We start from the raw sequence: 7,308 nt of genomic DNA, 5'->3' as shown, positions 1-7,308 counted from the left end.
AGGAAAATCCAGTGAAAAACAAGCAGAGCAGGAAGTAATGATGGCAAAAATTGATGAGGTCAGTATTGCCCAAATTTGTGCCAAGGAAGAATAGAATGATATTGGAGATTTATACATTTAAATCCAACAATATATTCCAAACACAGTATTTCTGCCTCTTAGCTACATTCCTTTTTTTTTTCCCCCCTCACATTTCCCTTTCAAAAAGCCATCATCAGCTCTGCAAAAGACTAACTCCTTGAGACTTTTATAAACAATGAACAGTCACGGCTGGGCATTTCCTGTGAAGAAAATGTGGAAATCAAAACAAAGACGCTTTCATCTTCTGTTTGCTCTTAGTAAACTAGCAGTGTTAAGAAAGATCTTTTCATTTGTACATTCATCTCCTCATGTGTCCAAGGACTCACAGAAAGTGTTTACAGAGCAAAACAGCTCATTTCTTTACCCGGAAAATCAATACTTTGCAACTGGTCAAGATTAACTAAAACAGCATGGATGGGGAAGAGGAAATAGTTTGTTAGACAGGATAGAGACAAGGTCAAAGAATCAGTCCCTCACTAAATCTTAAAGTGATAAAGATACTTGTCTCTTGGTGGAACCTAGATTTTGAAGATATTTTCTTCTGCCTTGCTAGAATTTCGATTTCTATGAAAGCATATTTTTAATGATAGAATAGTCATTAGTTGGTACAACTGTAAAGAATATTTTCTTTCTGTTATTTATACATTTAAGATATTTAACTACATAAGTCTACTTCTCTATTTCTGTTTGATCATTTGGTATTATATACATCTATTAGATCCACAATAAATCCAAAAATTACTGATTTAACATAAATTTAACATAGCTCTAAAAGATACTATTATGAATCAGTAAATAATATTTTAAAAATGATCAGTGTGAGGGACAACAAAGCAGAAAGAAGCCCCTGGTAAGTGAGGTTCAGAACCATCTAGAGAGAGAATTTGATGTCACCATTTCACAATACATATAAATACCAAACCATTTATACAAAGAAAAGGAAAATCATACCAACAGCTTATTTTCTTAAAAAATGTACTGCCCACACAAATCAATGGGAAGATTATCAACAACCGAATAAAAAGTCTGTGTAAAGACATAAATTTAGAGGTTAAAAAAATGCAAAACCTTTACAGTTTTGATGATCAAGCTCAAACATAACAAAATGAATGTAAATTAGAATTTACATTTTAACTGCATCACTGAAACTTTTTGCACATTGGACAACTCCATCTGCTGTACGATATGAGACCTGTAGTTAACAACATGGATTTGTGTACTTCAAAACTTGTTAAGTGACTAGATCTGATGTCCAGTGTTATTAGCATACACACACACATACACAAAGAGATACAAGGAGACTTTGGGAGGAGTTGGACACGTTTATTACCTTGATTATGGTGATGGTATTGTGGCTGTTTGCATATGTCCAAACCGATGGAAATATACACCTTAAATATGTGAATTTCTTTATGTATTAATCATACCACAATAAAGTTAATTTTTGCAAACCAAGTGGAGACACAGATGTAGAGAATAAATGTATGGACAACAAAGGGGAAAAAGGGGAGAAGGATGAATTGGGAGATTGGGATTGACATATATACAGCATATATGTGTGTGTTCAGTTGCTTCAGTCATGTCTGACTCTTTGCAATCCCATGGACTGTAGCCCACCAGGCTCCCCTGTCCATGGAATTCTCTAGTCAAGAATAATGGAGGAGTGGATTGCTCTGCCCTCCTCCAATACAGCATATACACTATATATAAAATAAATAGCTAACGGGAACCTACTGTATAGAACATGGAACTCTATTCAGTGGTCTGTGGTGGCCTAAATGGGAAGGAAATCCAAAAAAAGAGGGGATATATGTATGCATGTGGCTGATTTACTTTGATATACAGCAGAAATTGACACAAGACTATAAGGCAACTATACTCCAGTTTGGATATCTAGTTTTCAATTAATACTTTCAGTGAAAAGGAAAAGTCCTCTAATCCATTGTATTAACAAGGGCTTGGGAAACATCCACTCTCACTCTGTTGGTGTGGACACTAGTTGATACAATCCTCTGGAAGGCAATTTCAAAGCACCTATCAAAATTGTAAATAAACACACCCTTAGATTTGACAATCCCACTTTTAAAAGTTTCTATAAACACAAACCCTAGAAATATAATTATGAAGGCTTTCAGAGCAACATTTGTGTGACAGCAAGCCGCATAGTTATTCAAAGGAAGGAGGCATAGTTGTGTCATTCCCATGAGACACTTCAGTGCTCAATTATTAAGTGAAAAGGTACAGGGTGCTACAATTTGTGCAAAAATCAAGCAGAAAAATCACTTCAAGAAAGAGAAACCTATACACTGGAAATCACTTTGAACTGTTCGATGTTTGACACTGCTTGAATTTTTTACCTTGTCATGCATTGCCTTCTCAAAAAATATTATATTGAAAAATCTTTTTCAGGAAGACGAAAAGATAAAGGGGAAGTAGTAACATGATGACAGCGAGTGAGGATAATGATTTATAGAGTTGGTAAGAAGAGTACAGGAAACTCAATTAACATGGGGTCAAAGTTTTATTGTTTTTGTTGAGATTGTGTTTGCACTTTGAACCCAGATGGTTAGGAAACACTTACTTTGAGAATCTGACTATACCAGTCAGCATAAAGCAAGTGTAGAGGACCTTGATGCATGGTGGGTGCTAATGGATGAGTCCTTGAGAAGGACTGAGGGATAAAATTCAGATGAACAGAAGGGCTCGTCTGTGATTAGCCCAGAGGCATCTTAACAAGTAGAATGAAGAAAAGTGTTAGACTGTGTGTTAAAATGACAAAGTAAAGGTGGAGGAGTTGACCTCATTGAAGAGGGATCTGTCTCCCATTTTATTTATTTTTTTCCATCTCCCGGTTTAATGAGCAGAATGCAGCATCGTAAGTACAAGCATGGCAATGTTTTTAAATTTTTAGATGAGTCAAGAAGAGGTTCTGCTATCCTGCATCTAATTAATCCATGAATTATAAAGCTAAACCATCTTTTGAGAGTGCAGCTTGCCAGAGGAGGTGGGTTAACTTTGAGGAAAGAAGATCCAGGCCAGCAAACTCATCCCAGGTGAGTCTGGGAAGTTGAGTTGTGGCATCAGGTGGAGTCGAATGTGTTTGGGGGCTCATGGTTAACTTAGAGTGAAATTAGTTACCCTTTTTCTATAATTAGCTATTGGGTTATAAGTACGGTGTAGGTAGGTAGTTGGATTAATTGAGGTTAGGGTAGGCAATTATTACAAGAGAGTAGGGAGAAATAAAACAGATGAATCTGTTTACAAGGGAGTAAGTGTGATAAGTCACCTGCAAACTAAACTCAGACCACAAGGTAAGTGATGGTAGCGAAGGTAGAAAATAATATAGTAGTAGGAGAAATGGATTGAAGACCTGTATTAATCAAACAATGGTCATTCTGGGGTTTAATAGAGAAACTGAACCAGAAAAATGAAATATAAAGGCACTGTGGGATGTCTGAAATACAGACTAGTGACAACAGAGTACAGGGCAGAACCCCAAAGGAGGTGTTTTATGTGGACACAAGAAAGAGACTGGAATAAGAGGCTTTTTGTAGTTCTAATTTTCCAAGAGCTTTGGCAGTAGGAGGCACTGAATATGATCAAACATATATTTTAACCTCTTCTGAAATGGGTGTCTTTTTTTCTTACTGGGCATACAAATATATCACATTGCATGTTTCTAATATTTATTTCTCTCATGGAATAAAATGACTTGAAAAGTGTCATATTCTTAATAGTCTGTTTCATGCAATCTGCTAGAGTTTTATTTAGAATTTTCACTTTTTATAATCATAGAATGATTGCCCTCTGCTTTCAGAACACTAATACCTTTGAAGGCTGAATTGGATAACTTTCTATCTTTTTTTATACTCCTAACTACAAGATTTGGCATGAAAATGTTGAATTTGTTCCTTGTAAATTTGTAATGTCATCTGTTTCTATTCAGAGTTTTATGTGGAAATAATTTTTTAATATGTATTTTTTTCATTTCCTATTTCTTGCTATACTTTTAGATGTTTATTATTTTCCACAAAATCATTTATTCCATAGAAAATTTCAAATGCATTAGCATTAAACAATACACAGTAATGTCTTATAATTTTATTCTCTTATGCTGTTGTATTATTCCTTTCTCTTGAAAAATTAGTGTTTCTCGATTACTGTTGGCAGAAATTTAACTTTCCAACTTTTTTCCAAAGACCCAACTGTTATGTTTCCTTTGCAGTTCTGCTATATTTTCTTGTTTCCTTTAATTCACATATAATAGATCCTCCCTTCTTACTTTGTCCCCTTTTCTTCTCTCTTTAATTTTGGAGGAAGAGGCCAAGAGGATGTGGCTTTATGAGTTTTTTCTGGACTATGCTATGCTTAGTTTATTTTTGTGTTACTGCTTAATCATACAATCCCATCTGAGTTTGGCTTTGAGTCATTTATATCACTTGTGTTAATGTAGGTTTCCCATTTTTATTATTTTTCCAAAGATTTATAAAAGTTTATAAATGTTAATGACTTTTTTAATGTCAAAAGTCAAGTTGATGAGAGTTGAAATTTTGTTGATTTCTTTTGCTTTACAAACTGTTCACTTTTTGAATTTTGTCTTCGTTGCACTGGAGTTTTAGGGGTTTTTTTGTTTTTTTAGTTTTATGTGTGTGTTAAAAGAATGACTTAGAAATCTTATATGAAGAAAAACCTGAGGGTCACCATAATTATTCTGATGTGTTGGCACTGAAATGTCTTACTAACATTATCCCAGCTCATGGATGGTCTCTAGTAGCTTTCCTTTTCTTTGAATTGTGCTTTTATCATGGTGTACTTTTTAAATACGCTGTTAGCTTTTTAAAAAATTTATTCAAAAATAAAAATTCTGTGAGATGATGACTTATAATACCTTGGCAAAAAGAACAAAGGGTAGAAAAAATATTATCACCAAGGTAGACATTATCTTAGTAACAAGATTTAAAATATGGTAGTAATTGTTATGTATATGTGCTGATGCTCTGAGAACAATACTGCTAATATCTGTATAACGCTTTGCACTTTATAATTGATACTTAACAAGTGCCAATTTTATGGCTGAAATTCCTGAACCAGCAATGACATGGTTTGCTCTTGCATGTCTGTAATTACAGTCAAACCATGAGAACAAAGCTCACTATATGCCTAAGAATTAGGCCATAAAACATATGACATGACTTCATACCATCTTCCTGAGAAGCTGCAGGACAGACCACAAAACCTGAATTTCACTGAGGTTCTCTGTTTAGGTGGTGGCCCTGGTTACATCAATATGCAGGATCTAATTCAAAGAGATGAATTCTAAAATCAGAAATAACAGAAGAATAACAAATTTCTTCATGATACATGTGTCTCTTGTTAGGAAACAAAAGTAAATGATAAAATCAGAGTGTTCCCAAATGCTACTTGTAATGTTAAATGTTCATGTTACAGTATGTTCTGAACATTAGACTCATATGAGCATCCTGTGATGACAAATAGTTTAATCTTCATAGAACGTTCCCCCCACTAAGAACAGATTACTTTTACTCAGTTCTTGTCTTTAAAGTTGTTTTTATTTTCAAATTAAATAATGTGCTCTTGTGTTTTATTGTTAATCCAAACCTATTTCCTTCCTATAAAAAATTCCATTTCTCATTTATTTGTTCAGAGTCATGCACAACCATGAATGCATTTAAAAATTACTTCATCATATAAGCATTCAATTTTCCTGAGAGTACTAGTCCATGTCCTGGTCTAATGAAGTCACAAGACAAACATTTACTCCAGTCTCCTTATCCACTTTTACTGCTGTTTGTCAATCTCCTTTATCATCACTTCTTCCTTTGCCCTTAAATGTTCTGTCCTCTTTCCATCACTATTTTCTGTCCAAACAAGTCCATCATTCTGGCTCAATTACCCGCCACCCCTCCCCACTTCTCTATACCTACACAAAATCTGACTGAGGTAGGAGACAGTGGGCCTCTGGGCTGGACATTTGTCAAGTTGAGTAAAATTCAAACTTTGTTTTCACCCAGACTCCAAGGCCAAAGCTAATGATAAGAGCTGAGTTCTGCTGAAACAAAGAGATAAAGTGTCCACTACTGAAATCAAAGAAGACTTCCCTGTCTGTACTTGCTCAGGAAGGTTTCTTGGGGGTTGAAAAGGGAGCGGACCCCACCCCATAATAAATGTGAGCGTGCACCCATAGGCCTCTGCAGAGGTATCCATCTTAGAAAAAAGCTGCACGTGCATCTTGGGGAGGATTCATGGACAAGTCAGGCGTGAAGAAAGTAACAAAATAATTTAGCCAAAAGTAAACAAAGACCCATTCTAAAGGAGATCAGCCCTGGGTGTTCTTTGGAAGGGATGATGTTAAAGCTGAAACTCCAGTACTTTGGCCACCTCTTGCGAAGAGCTGACTCATCGGAAAAGACTCTGATGCTGGGAGGGATTGGGGGCAGGAGGAGAAGGGGATGACAGAGGATGAGATGGCTGGATGGCATCACGGACTCGATGGACTTGAATCTCAGTGAACTCTGGGAGTTGGTGATGGACAGGGAGGCCTGGCGTGCTGCGATTCATGGGATCGCAAAGAGTCGGACACAACTGAGCGACTGAACTGAACTGAACTGAACTGAACTGAAACAAAGACCTGGAAGGACTGTTTTATACAAGTGATTTACATCACCCCTTTACTGCACTCCTCCTCACTCAGGACACCCACATTTCTCTGTGTGTGTGTATCTCTACCCTGCTTCTGAGTTGGATAACCAGTTTTACTATGTGCTCTCCCATACACTGTGCTATGTCTCTAATAATAAACTTTGTGCCTGTTTATACAGTCTTTGCCTCCTTGAAACATTCTTGCTTTCAAATAGGGGCAAGAGCCAGGGCCATTTTGCTTCTAGTCTCTAGGCCCAGGTGGTCTGGTGGCTAGGACTCTTGGTTTTCATCCAGGTTACCCAGGCTTAATTCCTGAGCAGGAAACTAAGATCTCTCTCTAGGACCACTCACTTCTCTCCCTCTGAGATCATGACCATCTTTTAAAAACAGATCATATTATTCAACAACCTGATGATTTTTTTTAACAACTACTATGTTGCAGGCACAATGCTAGAATGAAAAAAATAAAATCACAAAATAATTGTTTTCAGAACTGAAGAGTTAGAGATCCACTGGTTCGTAGCAGTTGTCTTCTTCTAGAAATCTATTAAGACTCCATTCCTGTAA

The 7,308-nt window shown here is 36.2% G+C and overlaps 1 long non-coding RNA gene across 1 annotated transcript; it reads left to right on the top strand.

The window, feature by feature from the left end:
* Positions 1-2,682: 2,682 nt before the first annotated feature.
* On the top strand, positions 2,683-6,919 carry LOC147355231 (uncharacterized). Its single transcript, XR_015143953.1, has 2 exons — positions 2,683-3,134; positions 6,114-6,919. It is a non-coding gene; the product is annotated as an uncharacterized LOC147355231 (long non-coding RNA).
* The last annotated feature ends 389 nt before the right edge of the window (positions 6,920-7,308 follow it).

The sequence above is a fragment of the Bos grunniens genome, chromosome 17 (assembly GCF_055505025.1).
Source record: "Bos grunniens cultivar Pamir isolate PY7600 chromosome 17, Bosgru_T2T1.0, whole genome shotgun sequence".
Lineage (NCBI taxonomy): Eukaryota > Metazoa > Chordata > Mammalia > Artiodactyla > Bovidae > Bos > Bos grunniens.
Note: the sequence above shows the minus strand (reverse complement) of the source record. Positions and strands in the feature narration are given on the sequence as shown.